Below are 26,552 nucleotides of genomic sequence, written 5' to 3'. Positions count from 1 at the left end.
AAAAATTGAACATATAAAATTATGTTAAAGATGAACAAAAATCTGTACAAATTTAAAACCGAGCCAATATTCTGTTCAGAAAAGATGTATTGTATGTTTGTTTGTGTGTTTAAAAAAAAAAAAAAAAACTTTACCAAAAGAAAAAGAGGTCAGCTCAAGGGAGGATGAACTCATTCCTGGAACGTCAGGAACTGGGTTCATTAATGGCTCTGAACACCTGGCCAAAAGAGTTTTAGACTTTCCCCAGTTTCAGCTGGGGAAAGTTTTCCAAAAATGACTCTAAAATCACCTCTTTGCTGTATATTCCAAAAGATTACAAAAAATAAAGATTTTACAAAGTTTGAAAGATGTGGTGTTCTTTCTTTTTAAATGGACTGAAGAGGATCCCACCCACTGACTGGTAAACTTGCTTCAAACATTTGTTTGTTTGCTTGTTTGCTTATTTGTTTGTTTGTTTGTTCATTCAGCTTATTTGCCACCCATCTTGTTTGAAACAACTCTGGGAAACTTATATCATTAAAATCATAAAAGAAAAATAAAATAATTAAAATGGAAACTATAATCAAAATAGAATTATACTTAAAAAATAGGGAGGGAAGGAGCTGGATATGTGGGGGGTGGGATTGCCTCTTAGTTCATCAACCATCTCCATTGTGATGCTCCAACATTGGGATCTGAAGTTATTACAGAATCAGGTCTCAAAGTTTAAGGAACAAAATATGGTATTTTATTTGATGCCCATAATATCCAAAATTTGAGGTAAAGTTCTGTCCCCAGTGAAATGGAAGTTCCACCCCTTGAAACGAAGGCCTGTCTACTCACCCTTTATTTTGTTTCATTTTGTTCAATTTCATTATCATTTGAGACTACAGTTGAAGTGCAGTTTTCTAGTATGGTGATGTCCCAAAGGTGCTTTTTTCAAGAGGTAACTGGACTATTTTATTTTTCTTTGAAGACATTCCACTTCTCGTCCAAGAAGCTTCTTCAGCTCTGACTGGAGGGTGGGGAATGGAAGGATTTATCCTCCTTGCAGACATCTGGTCATTTGCGTCCTTTTAGAGCAGGGGTGTCAAACTTGTGTCATCACAGTGGCAACACATGACGTATCGAGACTTTTTTCCCCTTCACTAAACCAGGTGGGAGCAGGGACAGCATTTGACGCATCCGGCCCACAGGCCACGAGTTTGACACCCCTGTTTTAGAGAGTCATTGAGGCCACTTGGAGGTTGATCTGTGTCCTCGGGATCACCTAAGTAGAGCAAATGAATGTGGAGCATTCTTGGAACTACTGAGACGACTGTGTTGAGGACTGGAGATAGATGATGTTGTATCCCTCTCCCTCCCCCTCCCCCTCCCCCTCCTTCCCAATCTGGGAAGCCTTGTCTCCTCTGCAGATGCATCATGTTAACATAACTAAGTCATTTCTTATTTTGCACTTCCCTAGTTTCATCACAATTTAAATTATTAAATAATTTATTTTACATTTTGATGATTATCTTAAGTTAGTCTTACATTCTTTGTATGTTTATTTCTTTTGATTTTAAAAAACCTTAATTGTCAAAACAAGCATACAAACTCAATAATAACTGCAATAAACAATTAAGTGTTATGAGCTTAAGAAACTACTTTATGATCAGATACCGACTTTTATCATTAAATGTTCCTTAGTATTTAGATCTGGTCTCAGGATGATAATGTAGCACTTGGGGAAGAAGATGCAGCCCAGCAGGCCAGCCCCAGAAGCCAAGATGGAGAAAACCTGCACGGCCACCATGTATTTCCCTTTGGTGCTCAAGTAGGTGGGCAGGAAGGAGATCCAGACGCTGCAGAAGACCAGCATGCTGAAGGTGATCAGTTTGGCTTCGTTGAAGGCACCAGGCAGGTTCCTGGCCAGGAAAGCCACTGTGAAGCAAATGGCAGCAAGGAAACCCATGTAGCAGAGAACCACATAAAACATGGTCACAGAGCCTTCATTGCACTGAAGGATGATCACTCCTGATTGGGAGTGCAGGTCAAAATCAGGAAACGGAGGAGAAACTCCCAGCCAGATTGCACAAATGACAATTTTTCCAGCAGAACCAGAAAGGATGATGGAGTTGGCCAAGCTCTTCCCCAACCATCTCCTCACCCTGTTCCCTGGTTTCGTGGCCAGGAAGGCCAGCACTACCATGATTGTTTTGGCTAACACACAAGACACAGCTACTGAGAAGATGATGCTGAACATTGTTTGTCGGAGAAGACAGGTGGCTTTCCTTGGTCGGCCAATGAAGAGAAAGGAGGACAAGAAGCAAAGCAAGAGGGAAACCAGGAGGATGTAGGACAGGTCACGGTTGTTAGCTTTGACAATGGGAGTTTCTAGGTATTTAAGGAATATGACTAAAACAAAGCCTGTTGTTAGAAACAAGAGTACAGCAAAGGAGACCAGGATGATGCCCAGAAGTTCTTCATAGGACAGGAAGGTTATTCTTTTGGGGATACATTGGATTCTGTCATCAGTGGGATATTTGTCATCTGGGCAGCTGGTGCATTTTTCAGTATCTGAGAAAACAGTAATATTTTTTTTTAGTCTCTCCTTTCACATTCCAAGAAAGACCTTCTTTGGATGACAGCTGATACTGAGAGACAGGAAAGCCAGAGTTCCTCTGGTGTCACTCACCTTCCTGTGTGGAGATGGTCCCCTCCGGACAAGGAACACAATCATAGCAGCAAATTGGTTCTTCTTTCTGAGCCCGTTTTACAAATCCAGGGTGACACTTGTCCACACATTTGGACTGAGGCAGAGACTAAACAGAAAAACAAAATTCATTCCAAAATATCTGCCAAATTTTTATTTAAAAATTAATTTTAAAATGAAACTGTGCTTAAGAAAGAAACTTCTGAACAATAGATCAGGAAAAGGGTTCTTTTGGACTATGTAAAATAATGCAAAGCCAGTCCCCTTATTATCAAAATCTTTGTTCCAGTTAAGCTATAAAGAAAAAATTCCTCGCCAACTAGGACTGTCAACCTCAAATGAGGTATTATTGAGTTATACCTGTACATTTATATTTTTAATTCATATAGCTGCCATTCTGGTGAAATAAGACTAAAAATTACTGTCTAATTTCTAGAACTATAGTGAGGATGACTGCAGGTGAAACCATGAGAAAATGTCACTTAAAAAGGGTAAGCCAGGCATGTTTTCCTGCAGCCCATGGGACATGAGCATGAACCTGTGTGGTAAAGGGATATTTCTAAGGCCAAGTGAGGGATTTAAAACAAGGTCGTTTCCATTGAAGAATTACAGTTTTGTTGTTAGTCGCTACTTGTGTCCAACTCTTTCAGCCACCAAGAACCAAAGCACTCCGGGACCCACTGTCCTATATTGCCTCTCAAAATTAGAGCTACAATTAGATGACATGGAAAGGCAGACCCACATTTATTTATTACTTAAATTTGGAGAAATCTTTGTTTCAGTGGAAGACTTAAGGTAGCTGGCAATCAAGATAAACAATTGCATTCAAGGGGATTTTAGATGGATTACAAGCCAAAGATCAAATCTAAGTAGCATTTCATTACAAATGGATCCTCATTGTCTCATTATTTCAAGAGTCAAGAAAGTTTTTTGGGAGGGTCAAAGTCATTTTCCGTCCTTCATTTTTCTAGTTTAAGCCATTATCTCCTATAGGACAGGTCATTGTGGTTCCATATTGATTGAACACCTTGGATGACCTTCCTAGCAGCAGGAGGCCTATCCCAGTGGGTGAAACAAAAGCATGAATAATTGTGGTCAGATATGGACTGTTAAAAATATCTGAGCCTGCTCTTTCAGGGGATCCTAACACCAACCATATAGACCGAGAAAAGTTGCCAATATTTTCAACTACCTTGTTGAGCCACTTTAGCTGTGAAAGAGCATCTTGGTTGATAATAAGCCTCTGCCTTTCAAAATTCCCCAGTTGCTCTTTGATGGGTTCCTCCTTGGAGAGAAATAACCAACTTATGATATTCAGATCTGCTGCTACATTTCCACTTTGGTCCAAGTATAGTTTCTCCCAGGAAAAATTGCAAAACTCATTCTTCTCCAGAAAGGGATGGAACTAGAATTGAAACATCCAGGAATTTTGAAAGCAACTTGAAACATCCTAAAAGGAGGAGCCATTTTGAAGCTGAACTAGTGAATAAGAGATGTTCAGTCCCCTCTACACTATTTGCCTGAATAGCAATAGCACCTATACTTATATACCTCTTCACAGTGCGTTTATAGCCCTCTCTAAGTGATTTATAGAATCAGTAACAAAGTGGGAACCCATTTTACCAACCTGGAAAGGATGGAAGGCTGAGTCAACCTTGAGCTGGTCAGGATCGAACTCCTGGCAGTGAGCAGTGAGTTAGGTTTAGGGTTAGGGATAGGGTTAGGGATAGGGATAGGGATAGGGATAGGGATAGGGATAGGGATAGGGATAGGGATAGGGATAGGGATAGGGATAGGGATAGGGATAGGGATAGGGATAGGGATAGGGATAGGGATAGGGATAGGGATAGGGATAGGGATAGGGATAGGGATAGGGTTAGCATTAGCATTAGCATTAGCATTAGCATTAGCATTAGCATAAATGGCATGGCTAAATGAAAAGACTGAGTAGCCATCAGTCTGAAAGGCTTTAACTGGATTCTTGCAGTGAGAAGGGATTAGGTGAAATGCTCCCAGGTTTAGCTGAAATTTATGAATATATAATGACAAACAAATATAATTGTCACAGTGCCTGCTCTTTGGAACATAATCTTGTAAACTAACCTTAAGGTGGTCAGGATCGAACTCCTGGCAATGAGGAGTGAGTTAGCCAGCAATATTTGCCTTGTAACCTCTGCACCACCACGGCTAAATGCAAAGACTGAGTAGCCATCAGACTGAAATGCTTTAATTGGAATCCTGCAGTGAGCAGGGATTAGGCGAAATGCTCCTAGGTTTTGCTGAAATTTATGAATATAAAATTCTATCATGCTAATTACAAACCCATAAATACAGGAATTTATTTACAATGTATACGTTTTAAATAATTTTATAATAGCAGTGTTTAATATCAAAATATAATTATCACAGTGCCTGCTCTTTGGAACATTATTTATTTATTATTTATTTATTATTTAAATTTTTATACTGCCCTTCTCCCAAAGGACTCAGGGCGGTGCACAGCCAACAATAATACACACATATACATAAAATTTAAAAACAGTTTAAAATATATTAAATAGTTCAGCCCCGTTATTATTAAAAAACTGAAAACAACTCTTAAAAATCATTAAAAATCATGTTTAGGCCAGCCCATCTTGTTGGAACAATAGCGTCTTGAGGGCACGGTGAAAGGTGTGTAGGTCAGGGATCATCCGTATCTCCGGGGGCAATTTATTCCAAAGGGCAGTGCCCCCACAAAGAAGGCTCTCCCCCTGGAGTTGCCAGTCGACATTGTTTGACCGATGGACACCCTGAGGAGACCCCCTCTGTGGGAGCGTATTGGTCGGTGGGAGGCTATCGGTAGCAGAAGGCGATAATCCTGTGAACTAAATTTGGCCTCAGCTTGGCCAAATCTGTTGGGTTTTTGGAGAACAATGGTTCCCCTACATCAGCATTGGATTTTTTTCTAAATAGGAACTAGGTATGATGGATCCTTGTCAGGACCCCATACCTGCCATGGCTCTAGCCTTGGAGCCCCAAATCTCTCTTTCTTCTCCGTTTTTCTCCTCCTAGATAGTGAGGAATATGCAACATTCAAGACATGGGCCAGAGTCTTAGCAACAGTATAAAAACGGTGCTCATTTTTTATCTCAATTCTATTCTTTTTCTCTTGCATGTCCAGTGGTGCTATCTGGATGCATCGTCTCCGGCCCTTGACAGAAAGTACATGCTTTGAAAAAGAACAGTGAAAAAACTGGTCTTCAAATTTGGAGTCCTTAAAAAGACTGGATTGAAAGGCATCATCATTTGCCCATGTTCTTTCCTGGAAAGTAAAGGCCCAAATACTATGGATATATTTGGAAAATGTATGACTATTTATTGTCATCTTCTCCATGAATGTGGTCATCCAGACTTTTCCTTCAATGGGTCCTGGCAAACCTTCAATTGTTAAATGGATGTGGCGAATTCTATCCACAATGGAAGCAAATTCTATGTAGTGAACAAAGACATTGACTTTTCCCCACTTAGAGATGGCATTTCTGAGAGGTTCTGTAGGTGTAGTTATTGAGAATTGTTGTGAGATTACAACACAAATTCCATTTCTGACAAGCATAGGAGTGAAAGTTCTCATGAAATTCTCTCCCTCTTCTGTGTCTGTTGAAAAGAGACCAATCAAAGTCCATCTGAAATGGAGGAGGAGTTGGACAATTCCTGGATACTGGATCCCATTTTTGGGAAGCATCTGATGGAAAAAAGGCATTTGACTTTTATCACTCAGAGCCTCTGAAACAATTCCATAACTGATCTGAAGAAGCAATGAGGAATGGTGTATTATATTTAGATCAGATCAAGTCCAAAATGTAAGCTTTTAACACATGCAGTGTGGTTCTCACAAACATATTAGAATAGTCAATTGTTATTAACCCTTAAGCCATATCAAGGTAAAGAATACAAAGTGCAGAATATTAACAAGATTGAATATAATCATTTGTCTAATCTGGGGTCTAAGATACTGCTTTTTCTCTTTTCTAATAAAATTGACATTCAGATACTAAACGTGCTAAGTCTTCTATCTCTAGAGCACTGCAAATACAATCAGTTCATTTTAGAGATTTACTTCAATGTTCCATATTTAACATTGTGTCCAGCTGCTCAAGTCGTGCTTGAGTAAATATTTATGCCTCCTGTGGATCCCAATCCCTACCCATGACAATGGCCATGGTGTAAAGCAGCTCATGAATTCGATAGAAAAGACATGATTGGGAAACTTCCGGCGGTGACCTCATTGCGAACGGGCAAGGAAACGGAGGCGTTGTTTCTGAAGCCCAAAAATTCTCCATTAGTTGTTCTTTAAGGGCATTCCTGAACTTGGAGCGATTGGGAAAAGAAAGAGGAATTTGTGAAGACCCCTGGTGTTGCGCTAGCGTCAGGGAGGATGAGCAATTAACCTCTTAAATTGGTGGAGAAGAAGTCGGCCTTTCCGGCAGACAGGAGGGATGGCACCTGCCTAGATTGAAGCAAAGAGTGGAAAGCAATTTAAAGTGACAGTCAAAAGATCCCCTACAACAAAGGCGGTAAGCAGGAGATGCGCGAGTGAAGCGGGGGAGGAAAATTGGTAATACGACAGGGGCGGGACAAAGGAGAAAGGAAAGCAGATGAAATAAATACAGCGCGCAAGAGAGGGACCCATAGAATGACTAAGCAAATATAACGTGACGGAGAGGGAGCGCTTGAAGAAGGCGAAGGCAGATGAATTTGAGTGGAAGGAACAGGCTGCGGATCCGTGAGCATAGAAGCTCTGTTTGAACTTTGGATTTACAATGATTTAAATTTAAATTTAAAAGGACCTGAAAACTGAACGCAGAAACTGAAATACTGGAACTCAAGTGGTAGGAATAAGCTGTGGAATTTGTGAGCATAGAAGATTTGCTTAGAGTTTGGATTTATAAACCTAAAAAAAAACCTTGAAAAATGAATGCAGTGATTGAAAGACCGGGACTACAAAAACTGATACAGACAGACATAGATCATGATCTGACTTAAGAAGAAAGTGAATACTATTCTTGGGGGAAAAAAAGTTAATATTTAAAAGCTAATATGTTTAATATCTATAGAATTAGAATCATATATAAGCAATAATTTATATATAAATGTAAATTATATTGTGAAATTATAAAAGGTGATAAAAGAAAGATAAGGAATTGCTGTTAGAGAGATTGATTGGAATTTTGATATGAAACTGTGAATGAGCTGATTATACTCTTGAGATAGATAAATTGAGTGATTGAATAGATTGGTAATTAGAAAATTAAGAAAACTAAAAACTGTGATTGATGAATTAAGTATAAGTAAACTGATTTGTATTGTGAATAGGAATTAACTGATTAAGTGGGGTAACTGGGAAATAATAGAAATAAGGCATGTGAGGAATAAGGGATTGTGTGGGGGGGAAAGGAAATTATTAAGAAATAATTTAAAACTTTATGTTAAGGTGGGAAAGTTTTACACATTACTGAAAATGTCTACAACATCCACCATAACAAAAACAGGGAAAAAAACCTATAACAAGCACAACAGTAATGACTGCCTCCCCACTACAACAAAAAACAATAGATAGCATGGTAGGAAAAGAAAAAGAAAAATTGGAAATGTCACCAAATGTAATACATAATATGTTTCAAATGATTCAGGAATCACTACTCAAAACGCAAGAAAAAATAGCGGAAAATCAGGAAGAAATGAGAATGTTCCATGCAGAGATTAGAAATGAAATAGGAGAAGTTAAGGAGGACATTAAGACCGTGAATGATAAAATTGGGGGTATCCAACAATCCATAGTAGAGAATGAACAGAAAATTAGAAAAGCAGAAACGAAAATAGATCATATAGAATTAAAAGTAGAAGCAATGGAACAAAAAACTTTACAACTAAATAAAGAAATGTCAGATTGATTAGCCATGCTTGAAATGGAAAAGGCCTCATATTTTTTGCTCTTTCAGAACATACCAGAGGAAAAAGATGAGGATTTAGAAGAAAAAATGGTGGAGATCATCTCAGGAATGACCCAAAAAGATCAAAAGGAAATAAAAGGACAACTGGAGGAAACATATTGTGTACAAACAAATTATATAAGGAGGCATAGATTAGCGAGAGAAGTCCACGTTAAATTTTCAAAGAGATCTATTCGGGAGGAAGTCTACAGGAAATCCAGAGAAGAAACAGTGACTTATAATGATAAAGAACTCATAATTTTAAAACAGATATCCCGAAGAATAAGAAGCATACGGCAGCAATATCAGTTCTTAACATCATTATTGATTAAGTATAAAATAATGTATAGATGGTTGCCAATAGAGGGGATCTTAATTACGTGGGAAGATAAAAAATACAAAATAGACACTCTAGAGAAGGCAAGGGAATTTCATAGCACACATTTTAGTCTGGAAGGAAAGCGGGAAAGTAAGGAAGAAAGTGATAGTAGAAGTCAAGAAGAAGAATAAACAGAAACAAGCTGAGAAAAAGAAACAAGAAAGAGGCAAGAAAAAGAAAGGGAGGAGAGAGAAGGCGCAAAGACAAAGTCACGGATGGAAACAAGACACACACAAAAACAGATACAGTAGGCAATGGATGAACCAATTAAACTCTTTTCGGTAAACATTAATGGATTAAATGCTCCAAAATAAAAAAGAAATCAAACATTTACAAAACTATGAAAATTAGAAGCAGATGTGATATGTCTGCAAGAAGTACATATCCAACAAGAGCATCAGAAAATTCTAGAAAACCCCAAACTAGGAATGCTATATACATCCCTGTCCCGAAAAAAGAAAAAAGGAGTAGCGATTTACATAAAAGAAAAAATTCAATCCACATTAGTTTATGCCAATGATGAAGGTAGAGTGGTGATAGTAGAATTAGGAACAGGAAAGGGAAAAATGTTAATAGCAGTGATATATGCACCCAACCAAAAACAACAGGAATTTTTTAAAGATCTACATACAAAATTAGCAGAACCAGAATGTGAAAACATCTGTTTAATAGGGGACTACAATGGAATAGTAAATGTAAACAAAGATTACAAAACTGACAAAAAAAAAAAGAAAGAAAAGAAAAGAAAAAGGATATACTTCCAAAAGAATTTTTTAAAATGGCTGAAGAATTAAACTTGAGAGACACTTGGAGGGAAATACATGAAGATGAGGCCCAGTACCTTTTTTACTCCCACCCACACAACTCTTGGTCAAGATTGGACATGGCCTGGATGACCCCAAATATTCAAACAATGGTAGAATCAATGGAGATAGGCATAAACCAATGGGCAGATCACAGTCCACTACTCATAAATTGGAAAGGGGAAAAGAGATTCAAGAGATGGACAATGAATCAAAGAATATGTAAAGAAAAAGAATTTAATTTGATGTTAGAAAAGGAAATTAAAATATTCTTTCAGATAAATACAAAAGAGGAAACTTCCTTACAAAATACATGGGATACTTTAAAAGCATACATAAGGGGCCTGGTAATTGCATATATGGGGAAGAAAAATAAAGAAAAGAAACAACAATTAGACAAATTAGAGAAAGATCTAAAACAAATAGAACAAAAACTGCAGAAAACCCCCCAAGATAAAACAATAAAAGAAGAATGGAAAATAATTAAACATCAACTGAATCTGATAAACCAAAGGGAATTAGCCCCAAAAATAAAAATGGTGAAACAAAATTATTTTGAATATGCAAACAAGACAGGCAGGTGGTTAGCCTATAAACTGAAGAAAGAAAGGAATACAAGAATGATACATCAATTGAGAGATGATAAAGGGGAAATCCAACATAAAAGAGAGGCCAAAAAAGAAATTGTTAAGAAATTCTATGCAAATTTATATAAACAAGAAGAAGTAGAAGAAGAAAAGATAAAACAATATATAGGAAAATCCGACATGCCAAAAATTACAGAAGATCAAAGAGAAATGCTCAATAGGCCAATAACTAAATCTGAATTAGGCGAAGTACTGAAAAAGCAAAAAAAAATAACAAAACACCGGGACCCGACGGGCTACCGGTGGAAATATATAAAATAATGCAAGAAGTACTGGGAGAAAATACGTTGATGTTATACAATGAAGCCATGGAGAAAGCTAAAATTCCAAAGACATGGACAGAAGCAATAATCACAATCATACCAAAAGAAGAAACAGATCTCCAGCAAATTCAAAACTATAGACCTATCTCATTACTGAACACTGATTACAAAATATTTGCAGCAATTCTGGCCGAGCGAATTAAATTAGTACTAAATACATACATACATGCAGACCAAAATGGATTTTTGCCGGGACGCCAAATAAAAAACAACATGAGAATAATACTTAACACTCTAGAATACTATGAATCACATCTGGAAAAACAGGCTTCGTTGGTTTTCCTTGACGCCCAAAAAGCTTTCGATAACCAAAACTGGAAATTTATGATTAGACAACTACAAAATATGCAAATTGGGGAAAAATTTGGGAAAATTATAGAAGAAAAAAATAAAATACTTAGGAACCTGGCTATCCACAAGAACTTCAGCAATAAAAGAAAATAATTATGACAAGCTAATAGAACAAACAAAGAAGGATTTAGAAAAATGGAAAAACTTACACATCTCATTTTTAGGAAGAATTTCAGCCATTAAAATGACTATACTGCCTAAATTTCTATATCTGTTTCAGGTTACCCCAATAAAAATAGACAAATTGTTCTTTGAAAATTTGAATAAAATGACATCTAAATTTATATGGCAAGGGAAAAAGCCATGAATAAAATTTAAGCTGCTTCAAGACACAACAGATAGAGGAGGAGCTGCACTCCCAGATTGGGAGACATATTATCAAGCAGCAGTACTGTCCTGGGTCAAAGACTGGATAGAATTAAAAAATCTCAGAACCTTAACAACTGAGGGACACGAACTTCAAATTGGCTGGCACTCCTTTATGTGGGACGAAAGATACAAAACACATTCATACTTTAAAAGACACACAATAAGAAACTCATTATTACAAATTTGGCTCAAAATCAAAAAACAACACTATATGAAAATACCAAATTGGCTATCACCAGTAGAATCAATTAGACACCCAAATTTAACAGATAAGACAAAAATAATTAGATATAAAGATTTAATTGACTATCAAGGTAAACTGAAGACAAAACAACAAGTGGAGACAGACATAGAAAGGGAAATAGATTGGTGGACGTATACCCAAATACAGTCTAAATATAGAGAACATATAAAAATATATGAAATTCACAAACAAAAACAAGAAATAGATAAAATTATACTAGATTCAGAAAATAAACTAATTAGCAGAATTTACAAATTTCTTTTACGCTACAAAATGGAAGAAGAGACAGTCAAGGAAACGATGATTAAATGGGCTCAAAACATCAAACATACAATAAACTTGGATAAATGGAAAAAGTTTTGGCAAGTAAAAATAAAATTAACAAGAGCAGTGGCGTACAAGGAAAACCAACTGAAAATGTTTTATAGGTGGCACATGTCTCCAACTAGACTGACAAAAATACAACCTAAAAATAGTCCGATCTGCTGGAAGTGTAAGAAGACACAAGGAACCTTCTATCATTTATGGTGGACATGCCCGGCAGCAAAGAAATTTTGGTCTAATATTAAAAAATGGTTGGAACAAATAACAGAAACACAGATAGACAAAGAACCAGAAACGTTTTTATTAGGAATCTTTAATAAATCATACCCTAAAGATATTAAATATCTCACAATTCACATACTAACAGCTGCAAGAATAATATACCCAAAAAATTGGAAACAAGGAAAAACGCCAAACAAAACAGAATTAATAGAAAAAAATGTAGAATGCGCTGAAATGGATAGGTTAACCAAAGAGATACAAGAAAGAGAAGAATCAGATTACTATAAAATATGGAATAAATGGTATAATTGGTTAAAAACTAGAAATAAACAAAAAACCTAGAGAGGACATATTACCGATATAGAAAATGTTATTATATTAAGGAGAGATGAAGAAATATATAACAAGCAGAATGTCACTTTGAAACAATCCTTAAGAAGAAAACAAAATTTCTTTTGCTTATATGTTGTATAAATGTTTGTTGTGTGTATGTTATGTTATGTTTTTTTAATATTTATACTCTAATAAAAATTTATTTTTTTAAAAAAGAAAAGACATGATTGAATCTATTACCCACCCACCAACAACCTGCTCACTTTGCCAGATAGAGAAACAAAAAAACAAACCTGTGGGACTTTGTAGGTGCCTACTAATGTTGACATCTGAATGGAGATGTCATCAAAAGATCCATCAAGAACAGCCATCAGGTTGTCCTTCTTTCCACAGCTGTAGTTGGGAATATTGGCTTTTCCAGTAGAAAGTATGTCCAGCAAGGCATCTGAGGTCCCAAGGGTGTTGAAATAATTGTCATGGATGTTGTAGCCAAGTGTGAGATTGTACAAAAGCTGAGACTTTTTATTGACTTGCTGAATGGCAAAAATGAAGCTTAGGATTCTTGCTGGATCAGTAAATAAACTACTGTAAAAAATGGTCATGATAACATCATCTCTAACAACAACAACAAAATATATTTTCATTTGTTCCTCTTTCTCTCACAAGCCAATTCAGACTTAAGCCAAAAGTGTGCAAAATAAGAATAAAGTTATAGTCACCCATCACCGTTTAATTGTTATGAGTGTTGAGAAGGTGGGATGGAGATTTAATATTTAAAATATATCAGTATTTGTAATAGTGCTCATTTTTAATTTGTGCAATGACCAAGATTCAAAATCATTCAATCATTAAAATAGAATCATCAGCAAAGAAGACTAATTAATGATCCAGAAAAGACCAGCTGCCTGCAATTACTGCAGGTTCGAATCTCGCCAAGGCTCAAGGTTGACTCAGCCTTCCATCCTTTCTAAGGTAGGTAAATTGAGGACCCAGTTGTGGGGGCAATAAGCTGACTTTGTATAGATATACAAAAGGATGAAGGCTATTGCTGAGCACATTGTAAGCCGCCCTGAGTCTCCGGAGAAGGGTGGCATATAAATCAAATAAAAAAAAAAAAGCAATTCTAAAAACAACCCATCCTCTATTCCATACCAGGGCCAGGCACTGAATATCAATGAATGGTTATAAAAATGGGGAAATGGGTGGGGCAGAGGCAGCTACAAACGTTTCAATAAGCTAGTTGTGATTAACTCAGCATTGTACAAGAGGGGAGAATAATTTGGACTTTGGTGGGCGGGGTTGTTCCATCTTTGGATTTGGGTCTCTTAAAATAAGACATAGGAGAGAATCGATGGAAATCTAAATGATTCAAGAAATTAAACAGGTCCTGCAATATAGGAGTAACTGAAAGAAACGAAGAAGAGTGTTAGGACTGCAAATGGAAGGAATGCAACTCCATCACACTGAATGACTTACGAGGGAGCTTGAGTATAAGGAGCTGTGTTGAAAGACAGCATTATTTCGGATATTATTGTGGCAATGGAGATTATACTAACAATGTGGTCTCCTGTCTTGTAATAGCTCCATAGGTTTTTTCCCTCATGTTCCTCCAAAGTCAGCAGGCACTTCATTCTCAGTTTCCCAGAGACTGGATGGGACATCAGCAGCAGCAGTAGCAGAAGGAGGAGGTCCATAATTCATGGGGCTGAATCAATCCCCTTCCTGTTTCTAAGGAACAACAAGAGCATTCAAAGAATTCAAATTTTGAATTCCATTCAAAAATGGAAATGAGAGTGACTTTCTTGACTGAGAGAGAGATTAACAGAATTTCACCTGGAAAGGAGAGAAAGGAATGGTACATTCAAGAAGCACAGTCCCTGAATGTCCCAAAATTTGTGCCACACAGAGTGTGACCTGAGACATTTATCCTTTTCTGATGCAAAGTCCCTTTCAAGTTGCTTCAGTCTGATGTTTACATCAAAGGCGGTCACTGGAGAAATATCAGGAGAGATCTCACAAACCAGGATTTTAATAATTACTGTAAGAAGCAACATGTCCTCTGGGGATCCTGAACTACTTCTGGGCCTCCATGTACAGAGGAGAAGCTGGAGAAAAGCATAGTGAAAAATCATAGATATACCCCTAGAGGGCACTGAACTGAAAAGGTTGTGGTCCTTCCTTTCTGAAAATGTCTAGATGCTGAAGAAAGATAGTTGACACCCAGGAAATTGGGTATTGTCCTTCAATGTACTCTCTTGTCTCCAGAGACTCCTGGGGAAGGTCACCCAGAACTATAGAGTTTGGTACCACCTTAATGTCAGATGTGGAAGCCATCTTTTACATTTGGGCCTTCAGGCGTGCCACATTTTCTACTGTGGGAAAATAGGAGGGGAGACTGCATAGATGGTTGGGTGATATGGGTGATATGTTGTCAAAATAGAATTCTTTTCTCAGAGAGCCAAGGCCACCTTGTCCTGCACCTGCAATGAGGTGACTGGGAGGCATCTCCAGTTGTGGATGGTGCCTGATTGGATCATGTGATGGACATGTGTGTGCAGGGGGAAGGGACTTGAACTTTCTTTTGGGTGGGGAAAACCTGGAAACTTTCAGATTTGGATTTTCCCAGATGTGACGATATGATATCTCTAATAAAATGGAACTTTGAGGAAATTCAAGCTTCAGAGTTTTCTTTCATGGGGGTGTTACTTGGAACCTTGACACTTAGGTTGATGATGCTTAATTCTAATACTGCCTGTCTTCTAATGTTAAGGAAGAAATCTGTAACCATGAACCCTGCCTAATGTTAAGAATAGGACCTGTTTGTAATTTACTTTTCTTTTAGATCTCCATGTATTAATCACAAATTGGAAGTATTTTTAAAATTGCTCATGCAATAGTAAAATTTCATTTGCACTAGAAATATCAACTTTGGGGTGATATTTGAGACAAAGGGTCTGTAAATAGATAATTGGCCAACTGTATCATTGGGTAAATATGAAATACGTTATGGAGATAGACTTTTTTTTTCTTTCTACTTGCCCTTCAGTATTCATGTAAGACATCGAGAACCTTCATACTTTGAAGTGTCTTTGTTTACTAAATAAACAGCAGACAGTACGATGTCCCAGTTGGACAAGTCGCCAGATTCCTCCTCAGAAGTCCACTCAAGTGAGGATGAGCTCATTTCGGGAATGTCAGGAACTGGGTTCATTAATGGCTCTGAACACCTGGCCAGAAGAGTTTTAGACTTTCCCCAGGTTCAGCTGGGGAAAGTTTTCCAAAAACAACTCTAAAATCACCTCTTTGCTGTATATTACAAAAGATTGCAAAAAATAAAGATTTTGCTAATTGGGAAAGATGTGATGTTCTTTCTTTTTATATGCACTGAAGAGGATCCCACCCACTGACTGGTAAACCTGTTTCAAACATATGTCTGTTTGTTTATTTATTCAGTCAGTCATTCCTATACGATAATAAAATCTAGTTTCTTCTCTTGTCCTTCCCTATTTTCATGACAATTTAAATTATTAATTAATTTATTTTACACTTTGATGATTATCTTAAGTTAGTCTTACATTCTTTGTATGTTTATTTCTTTAGATTTTAAATAATCTTATTTGTCAAAAGAAGCATACAAACTCAATAATAACTGCAATAAATAATTAAGTGTTATGAGCCTTAGAAACTACTTCATAATCGGATACCGACTTTTATCATTAAATGTTCCTTAGTATTTAGATCTGGTCTCAGGATGATAATGTAACTCGTATTGTGTACCCGCCATTGGTACCCTAGACCACCGAGGAAGACCTTCAAGGCCCTGAGCTCCAGGGGAGGGAGGTGGGCCTCCAGCAGGGCCTTGCCAAACATTACGATGGCCCAGCTCTTGAAAACCGGCTGCTCCATACATCTCCTGTACTACTTTGATAGTCTGGTTCTCCACAGCCATTGAATAGCTCCAGTAATCATTGTCCGATATTCTACGTTCCCTCGATTGGGTGAAATGTTCCCCCAATGCAGTCAGCATGAGTCCAGGTGGTGGAAGGCCTCTAAAGTCCCCCAGCCTGATATTTCCCAACCACCAGTTCCTAGAGTCACCTTGTTCTGCTTCCAAAGGGTGCACCTGGGCCTCTGCAGCCTGCTGCTGGCTTGGTCGCTCCTTAGGCCGAACATCCGCAGGGGTGTTGTCTGCTTGGGATGAAACCTCCAGCCCATTAATGTTTGTGGACTCCTCGAGCTCAGCTGCCTCTAACTCTGGTACCGTGCCTTCAACCATGATTTGTAAGGGAGCCCTAACAAAATCTATCAGGTTCCAGGCTAATAAGAAAGGTTGACACAAACAAACTAGGATTGATGTTGCTTTTCCTTTTTATTACTGGCACTCATTAACATCCAAAAAGGAACTATTGCTAGAGCTAATGGCCAATGCTTCCTACCACCTTTTATATGTTAGCCCTTTTCTTATCCATGCCCACAATTACCCTTTATCACCCCCAACCAATCCCTGCATGTTGTATCCTCCCCCTCACACCCGTAAGTGCTGCTGCTCCCTACAATGTTCCCATGTACTTCCCTGCTCGCGAGTAATACCCTACTCCTTCCCTGCTTGCGAGAAATCCCCTCCTCCCAGCAGATCAGGCAAGAAAGGAGTAGCATCAGGATGGCAGCGGGTGGGTTGGAGGCTTCCCCGGATGATCGATCGCGCCACGCAGGACCATGTCCAAGTGTGTGGTCACCTCCTCATCTCCCCGCAAAATGGCAGCCCCTGGTCAGGCGGCACGCCGGAGTTGACACAAACTCAATAATAACTGTAATAAATAATTAAGTGTTATGAGCTTAAGAAACTACTTCATGATCAGATACCGACTTTTATCATTAAATGTTCCTTAGTATTTAGATCTGGTCTCAGGATGATAATGTAGCACTTGGGGAAGAAGATGCAGCTCAGTAGGCCAGCCCCAGAAGCCAAGATGGAGAAAACCTGCACGGCCACCATGTATTTCCCTTTGGTGCTCAAGTAGGTGGGCAGGAAGGAGATCCAGACGCTGCAGAAGACCAGCATGCTGAAGGTGATCAGTTTGGCTTCGTTGAAGGCCCCAGGCAGGTTCCTGGCCAGGAAAGCCACTGTGAAGCAAATGGCAGCAAGGAAACCCATGTAGCAGAGAACCAAATAAAACATGGTCATAGAGCCTTCATTGCACTGAAGGATGATCACTCCTGATTGGGAGTGCAGGTCAAAATCAGGAAACGGAGGAGAAACTCCCAGCCAGATTGCACAAATTACAATTTTTCCAGCAGAACCAGAAAGGATGATGGAGTTGGCCAAGCTCTTCCCCAACCATCTCCTCACCCGGTTCCCTGGTTTCGTGGCCAGGAAGGCCAGCACTACCGTGATTGTTTTGGCTAACACACAAGACACAGCTACTGAGAAGATGATGCTGAACATTGTTTGTCGGAGAAGGCAGGTGGCTTTCCTTGGTCGGCCAATGAAGAAAAAGGAGGACAAGAAGCAAAGCAAGAGGGAAACCAGGAGGATGTAGGACAGGTCACGATTGTTAGCTTTGACAATGGGAGTTTCTAGGTATTTAAGAAATATGACTAAAACAAGGCCTGTTGTTAGAAAAAAGAGTATAGCAAAGGAGACCAGGATGATGCCCAGGTATTCTTCATAGGACAGGAAGGCTATTCTTTTGGGGATACATTGGATTCTGTCATCAGTTGGGTATTTGTCATCTGGGCACTTGGTGCATTTTTCAGTATCTGAGAAAACAATAATATGATTTTTATAGTCTCTCCTTTCACATTCGAAGAAAGACCTTCTTTGGATGACAGCTGATACTGAGAGAGAGGAGAGCCAGAATTCCTCTGGTGTCACCCACCTTCCTGTGTGGAGATGGTCCCCTCTGGACAAGGAATACAATCATAGCAGCAAATTGGTTCTTCTTTCCGAGTCCGTTTTACAAATCCAGGGTGACACTTGTCCACACATTTGGACTGAGGCAGAGACTAAGCACAAAAACAAAATTCATTCCAAAATATCTGCCAAATCCGCCTTCTACCGCATAGCTCCCAGTGACCGGTAAGATCCCACAGAGTTGGTCTCCTCCAGGTCCCGTTAGCTAAACAATGCCAGGTGGCGGGCCCGGGGTGGAGGGCCTTCTCTGTGGCTGCCCTAATTCTCTGGAACCAGTTACCTCCTGAAATCTGGACCATCCCCACCCTATTGGCCTTCCGAAAAGTGCTGAAGACCTGGCTTTTCCAGCAGGCCTGGGCTGTTGATCTCGCTGTTGCAATCTGGTGAGATCCGGCCGTGAATGATGTGAATGGGTTTTAATTTTTTTTTTAATGTTTTAATTTTTAATGTTTTTATATATGTTTTTTAAATACGGTTTGTAAACCGCCTTGAGTCTTCGGAGAAAGGCAGCATACAAGTTGAACAAATAAATAAATAATAAATAAATAAATAAATAATTAAATAAATAAATAAATAAATAAATAAATTTTTATTTCTTAGATTGACTGTTTAAAATGAAACTGTGCTTAAGAAAGACACTTCTGAGCAACAGATCAGGAAAACATAAAAGATTGTAAAGCCACTCCCCTTTGAAAATAATCCAAATCCTTGTTTCAGTTAAGATATAAAGAAAAAATCCCTCACAAACTATGGCTGCCAAATTCAAATGAGGTATTATTAAGTTATGTCTGTACATTTATATTTTCAATTCGTACAGCTGCCATCCTGATGAAATAAGATTAAAGATTACTGTCTAGTTTCTAGAATTATAGTGAGGACGAGTAGAGATGAAATCATGAGAACATGTCACTCAAAAAGGTTAAGTCAGGCATCTTTTGCTGCAGCCCATGGGACATGAGTATGAACCCTGTGTGGGAAAGGGATATTTCTAAGGCCAAGTGAGGTATTCAAGGCAAGGCCCTTTCCATTGAAGAATTACAGTTTTGTTGTTAATTGCTAGTTGTGTCCAACTCTTGCATAATTCTTTGCTTTAATGTAAGACAATCAAGATAAAAAATTGCATTCAAAGGGTTTTGAGATGGCTTACAAGCAAAGACCAAATATAAGTAGCATTATATTACAAACTGACCCTCATTATTACAAGTCTCAAGAAGGACTTGGGAGGTGGGCAGTCAAGGCAAATTTAAGTCTTTCATTTTTCTAAATTAAGGCATTATCTCAAATTGTACAATTCATTGTGGTTCCATTTTGATTAACACCTTGGATCACCTTCCAAGCAGCAGGAGGCCTATCCCAGTGGGGTGAAACAGAGGCATGAATAACTGTGGTCAGATATGGGCCATTAAAAAATATCTGAGCCTGCTCTTTCAGGGGACCCTAACACCAACCATATAGACTGATAAAAGTTGCCAATATTTTCAACTACCTTGTTGAGCAACTTTAGCCGTGAAAAAGCATCTTGGTCGATAATAAGCCTCTGTCTTTCAAAACTCCCCAGTTGCTCTTTGATGGGATCCTCATTGGGGAAAAGCAACCAACTTATGATATTCAGATCTGCTGCTACTTTTCCACTTTTGTCCAAGTACACTTTCTCCCAGGAAAAATTGCAAAACTCATTCTTCTCCAGAAAGGGATGGAACTAGAATTGAAACATCCAGGAATTTTGAAAACAATTTGAGACACCCTAAAAGGAGGACCCATTTTAAAGCTGAGCTTGTGAATGAGAGATGTCCAGTCCACTCTTCACTATTTTTTTTTAAATTTAATTTATATGCCTCCCTTCTCCGGAGACTCAGGGCGGCTTACAGTGCGTTAAGCAATAGCCTTCATACTTTAGTATATTTATACAAAGTCAGCTTATTGCCCCCACAAACTGGGTCCTCAATTTACCTACCTTAGAAAGGCTGGAAGGCTGAGTCAACCTTGAGCCTGGCAGGATTCGAACTTACTTTAATTGCAGACAGCGGTGTTAAATTACAGTGCCTTGTCTTCAGAGCTATTCAGGCTCCTATTTGCCTGAATAGCAATAGCACTTAGACTTATATACTGCTTCACAGTGCTTTTACAGCCCTCTCTAAGTGGTTTATAGAATCAGTATATTGCCCCTAACAATCTAGGCACCCATTTTACCAACATTGATAGAAAGGAAGGCTGAGTCAACCTTGAGCTGGTCAGGATCAAACTCCTGGTAGTGAGCAGTGAGTTAGGGTTAGGGTTAGGGTTAGGGTTAGGGTCAGTGAAAAGACTGAGTATCCATCAGTCTGAAAGGCTTTAACTGGATTCTTGCAGTGAGGAGGGGTTAGGCGAAATGCTCCCAGGTTTAGCTACAATTTATGAATATAAAATTCTGTCATTCTAATTACAAACCCATACAAATCTGGTTTCCTATTTTGCCAACCTTGGAAGGATGGAAGGCGGAGTCAACCTTGAGCTGGTCAGGATCGAACTCCTGGCAGTGAGCAGTGAGTTAGGGATAGGGTTAGGGTTAGCATTAGCATGAATGCCACGGCTAAATGCAAAGACTGAGTAGCCATCAGTCTGAAAACTTTTAATTAGATTCCTGCAATGAGCAGGGATTAGGCTAAATGCTTGCAGGTTTAGCTGAAATTCATGAATATAAAATTCTATCATGCTAATTAAAACCCATAAGTACAGGAATTTATTTACAATGTATACATTTTAAATATTTTTATAATAGCAGTGTTTAATATCAAAATATAATTGTCACAGTGCCTGCTCTTTGAAACATAATCTTTTAAACTAACCTAAAGATGGTCAGGATCGAACTCCTGGCAGTGAGGAGTGAGTTAGCCAGTAATATTTGCCTTGTAACCTCTGCACCACCATGGCTAAATGCAAAGACTGAGCAACCATATGTCTGAAATGCTTTAATTGGATTCCTGCAGTGAGCAGGGATTAAGGCTAAATGCTCCCAGGTTTAGCTGAAATTCATGAAGATAAAATTCTATCATGCTAATTAAAACCCATAAGTACAGAAATTTATTTACAATGTATACATTTTAAATATTTTTATAATAGCAGTGTTTAATATCAAAATATAATTGTCACAGTGCCTGCTCTTTGGAACATAATCTTGTGAACTAAATCTGGCCTCATCTGGGTTTTTGGAGAACAATGGTTCCCCTACTTCAGCATTGGATTTTTTTCTAAATAGGAAATAGGATTAATGGATCCTTGTCAGGACCCCATACCTGCCATGGCTCTAGCCTTGGAGCCCCCAATCTCTCTTTCTTCTCCGTTTTTCTCCTCATAGCTATTGAGGAATATGCAACATTCAAGACATGAGCCAGAGTCTTAGCAACAGTATAAAAACGGGGGTCATTTTCTATCTGAATTCTGTTCTTTTTCTCTTGCATGTCCAGTGGTGCTATCTGGGTGCATCGTCTCCGGCCCTTGACAGAGAGGACGTGCTTTGAAAAAGAACAGCGAAAAGACTGGTCTTCAAATTTGGAATCCTGAAAAAGATTGGGTTGAAAGGCATCATCATTTGGCCATTTTCCTTCCTGAAAAACAAAGTTCAAAATGCTATGGATATATTTGAAATCTGTATGCCTTGTAACTGTCAATTTCTCCACAATTGTGGCGATCCAGACTTTCCCTTCAATGGGTCCTGGCAATCCTTCAATTGTTAAATGGATGTGGTGAATTCTATCCGAAAGGGAAGCAAATTCCATGAAGTGAACAAAAACATTGACTTTTCTCCACATTGAGATGGCATTTTTGAGAGGTTCTGTAGGTCTAGTCATTGAAAATTGTTGTGAAATAACCACACAAATTCCATTTCTGACAAGCATAGGAGTGAAAGTTCTCATGAAATTCTCTCCCTCTTCTGTGTCTGGTGCAAAGAGACCAATCAAAGTCCATCTGAAATGGAGGAGGAGTTGGACAATTCCTGGATACTGGATTCCATTTTGGGGGAGCATCTGATGGAAAAAAGGAATTTGTCTTTTATCACTCAGAGCCTCTGAAACCATTCCAGAACTGATCTGAAGAAGCAGTGAAGAATGGTGTATTATGGTTAGTTCAGATCAAGTCCAAAATGTAAGCTTTTAACACATCCAGTGTGGTTCTCACGAACATGTTGGAATAGTCCAGCAGTCACCAACTGGCAGTCCACGAACCACTGGTGGTCTGCGAGAAAATTTTGTTGGTGTGCAGAAAAATTATTTGCATTTTTATATTGCACTAAATACTATTTATCTTTTTTTTAAAAAAATCATCTTAGTGGTCCACAGGATTTAAAATTATGAATTTGGTGGTCTCTGAGTTCCGAAAGATTGGTGACCCCTGGAATAGTCTATTGTTCTTAACCCTTAAGCCATATCAACATAAAGAATTCAAAGTGCAGAATATTAACAAGATTGAATATAATCATTTGTCTAATCTGAGGTCTAAGATACTGCTCTTTCTCTTTTCTAATAAAATTGACATTCAGATAATAGACATCCTATGTATTCTACCTCTAGAGCACTGCAAATGCAAATCAGTTCATTTTAGAGATTTACTTAAATGTTCCATATTTAACATTGTGTCCAGCAGCTCAAGTCTTGCTCGAGGAAATGTTTAGGCCTCCTCCCCACTGTGGATCCCAATCCCTAGCCATGAAAATGGCCATGAGAAAAGCAGTTCATGATTTCCACAGGAAAGATATGATTGAATCTATTACCCACCCACCAACACCCTGCTCACTTTGCCAGATAGCAAAACAAAAGAACAAACCTGTGGGACTTTGTAGGTGCCTACTAATGCTGACATCTGAATGGAGATGTCTTCAACAGATCCATCAAGAACAGCCATCAGGTTGTCCTTCTTTCCACAGCTGTAGTTGGGAATATTGGCTTCTCCAGTTGAGAGCATGTCCAGCAAGGCATCTGAAGTGCCAAGGGTGTTGAAATAATTGTCATGGATGTTGTAGCCAAGTGTGAGATTGTACAGAAGCTGAGATTTCCTATTGACTTGTTGAATGGCAAAAATAAAGCAAAGGAGCATTGCTGGATCAGTAAATGAACTACTGTAAAAAAATGTTCATGATAACATCATCTCTAACAACAACAACAGAATATATTTTCATTTGTTCCTCTTTCTCTCCACAAGCCCATTCAGTCTTAAGCCAAAAGTGTCCAACATAAGAATAAAGTTATAGTCACCCATCACCGTTTAATTGTTATGAGTGTTGAGAACGTGGGATGGAGATTTAATATTTAAAATATATCATTATTTGTAATGTAATCTGTAATTACATTATTTGTAATTATTTTTAATTTGTGCAATGACCAAGATTCAAACTTATTCAATCATTAAAATAGAATTATCAGCAAAGAGGAGTCATAAATGATCCAGAAAAGCAATTCTAAAAACAAGCTATCCTCTATTCCATATTAGGGTCAGGCATTGAATATCAATGAATGGTTATAAAAATAGGGAAATGGATTGGGTAGAGGCAACTACAAACCTTTCAATAAGCTAGTTGTGATTAACTCAGGATTTTACGAGAGGGGAGAATAATTTGGACTTGGGGGGCAGGGTTGTTCCATCTTTGGATTTGGGTCTCTTAAAATAAGACGTAAGAGAGAATCCATGGAAATCTAAATGATGCAAGAAATTAAACAGGTCCTGAAATATAGGAATAACTGAAAGAAACGAAGAAGAGTGTTAGGACTGCAAATGGAAGGAATGCAACTCTATCACACTGAATGACTTACGAGGGAGCTTGAGTATAAGGAGCTGTGTTGAAAGACAGTGTTATATGGGATATTATTGTGGCAAAGGAGATTATACTAACGAGGTGGTCTCCTGGCCTGTAATAGCTCCGTAGTTTTCTTCCCTCATGTTCCTCCAAACTCAGCAGGCACTTCATTCTCAGCTTCCCAGAGACTGGCTGGGACATCAGCAGCAGCAGAAGCAGAAGGAGGAGGTCCATAATTCATGGGGCTGAATCAATCCCTTTCCTGTTTCTAAGGAGAGAAAGGAAAGGTACATTCAAGAAGCACAGTCTCTGAATATCCCAAAATTTGTGCCACATGAAGTGTGACCTGAGACATTTATTCTTTTCTGATGCAAAATCCCTTTCAAGTTGCTTCAGTCTGTGGTTTACATCAAAGGCGATCACTGGAGGAATATCAGGAGAGATCTCACAGACCAGGATTTTAATAGTTACTGTAAGAAGCAACATCTCCTCTGGGGATCCTGAACTACTTCTCGACTTCTGGAGAAGCTGGAGAAAAGCATAGCGAAAAATCATAGATATACCCCTAGAGGGCACTGATCTGAAAAGGTTGTGGTCCTTCCTTTCTGAACATGTCTAGATACTGAAGAAAGATAGTTGACACCCAGGAAATTGGTTATTGTCCTTCAATGCACACTCTTGTCTCCAGAGACTCCTGGGGAAAGTCACCCAGAACTATAGAGTTTGGTTCCACCTTAGTGTCAGATGTGGAAGCCATCTTTTACATTTGGGCCTTCAGGCCTGCCACATTTTCTACTGTGGGAAAATGGGAGCGGGAATTGCATAGATGGTTGGGTGCTATGGGTGATATGTTGGGTGGTTAGGTGAGATGGTTGGATGATATGGGTGATATGTAGTCAAAATAATATTCTTTTCTTCTGTAACAGAGGCTTGTGTTTTAAGGGCTTCCTGCAACATTTCAAGTGTTAATATTGGTGATTCCGTTGGAACAGAGAGAGATTGCAATTTGGATGTTTGAGCTGGCGAGGTCCCAGCACTTTTGGGGACAATAGTCTTTACTTGTTTTGAAGCCATTTTTAGTTTCCAAATTGAATTTATTTAGCAGCCAGAATAACAAATCCACCAAATCCAAAAATTCCCAGTCTTTAAATAATATCAATCCTTTTTTTGAAAAATCACTGCTGTAGTCTTTTTAGCCTTTAATCTTTTTTTTTCCAAAGCAAAAATCTCTAATTTTGAACAGGGGCTACGAGCACTAAATGAAACTTTCTCTTTAATTTTTGCTTTCATGCCCCATTAAAGCTCAATCGCCATCTTGGTTTCACTTTCTCCCCTTAATGAGTCAGAAGGAAGTAATACACATTTGGAGTTGAATTCAGTACTTGCAAATCTGATTTCTCCTGAGTTTGCTCAGCCTGCTTCCGAATGATGTTTATTCCAAGCATTGTTTGCAGGGGTGGTCGCGGCGTCTTCTTTTGCTTAAAGCAGAAACATCCCGGATCCAGAGCTCTGTCTGGCTCCCAGGGAGCTCTCACCCTTCGAGCCCCAGAATTGTTCCTGGGGCTCCTTGGGGAGCTCTACCTATGCTCATCTGCTCTCTTCCTCCCCTTTTCCTGGGGAGAAAGTTTTCAAGCTGCTAGACAGCTGATTTGTGCTGTTCTAGCGGCTTTACGAGATCGCGGGGCTGGCGCTCACAAAAGGAGCATCTTCGGCACCTGTGGTGCCACCGGAATTACTTTGGTGTTTGAGGATAAAATTCGAGATGTTGCTGAAGAGATAATTCAAATTAAAGAGATTATTCAAAAATGGAATCAAGAAATCAGAGAAGATATTATCATGGCAGTTCAAGGTCTGGCAGGCCATATTGAAGCAATAGATGAAAAAGTGGAAGAAATTAAGCAGTCTAATGAGAACTTGGAAAATAAAATGGGAGAGGTCCAGAATAAGATGGAAAGAGCAGAGGCCAATGTGATAATGATACCATATAGAGAGATGGAATTTGCTTTGAGAATAAGAGGCCTCAAAGAAAATAAGCAAGGGAATTTGAGAGATATCTTTTCAGAATCATTTGTACAGATAATGGGAGATCAAAAAGCAAATCTTGAATGGCAAATTGACAAAATTTATCGTGTCAATTCATCTACCAAGAGACATTGTAGTCTATTTTACAACAAGGAGAATACGCAATGAAATCCTACTAGTCACTTTTAAAAATAAACTTCAAGTGCAG

The sequence above is a fragment of the Pituophis catenifer genome, unplaced genomic scaffold, assembly GCF_029215685.1.
Source record: "Pituophis catenifer annectens isolate HBS135680 unplaced genomic scaffold, rPitCat1.0.hap2 SCAF_2, whole genome shotgun sequence".
Classification (NCBI taxonomy): Eukaryota; Metazoa; Chordata; class Lepidosauria; order Squamata; family Colubridae; genus Pituophis; species Pituophis catenifer.
The sequence above is the reverse complement of the archived record's forward strand: the minus strand, read 5'-3'. Positions refer to the sequence as shown.